Source organism: Penaeus monodon, chromosome 29 (genome assembly GCF_015228065.2).
Source record: "Penaeus monodon isolate SGIC_2016 chromosome 29, NSTDA_Pmon_1, whole genome shotgun sequence".
Lineage (NCBI taxonomy): Eukaryota > Metazoa > Arthropoda > Malacostraca > Decapoda > Penaeidae > Penaeus > Penaeus monodon.
In genome coordinates this window covers 4292143-4292365 of record NC_051414.1, presented here as the reverse complement: position 1 = coordinate 4292365, position 223 = coordinate 4292143, and positions in this window count along the sequence as shown.

The following is a 223-nucleotide window of genomic DNA, read 5'->3' as shown; positions in this document are numbered from 1 at the left end:
CGCGTAGCGGCTTATCCCCAATGCCACAGACTAAGCCTAGAGAGAACCGCTTCGCCTCAATATTATTGAAAATGAGGTTCTTAGCTTCCCTTCATCCGGGAATTTTATGAAGAGATTTTTTTTTTTTTCAAATGTGGCGATCGAAGCTTTAAAAGACTGGGGTATTTTATTATTTACCTTTCTTTTCTGTGTGATTATATGTTTGTTTACTTTACTGTCTGTT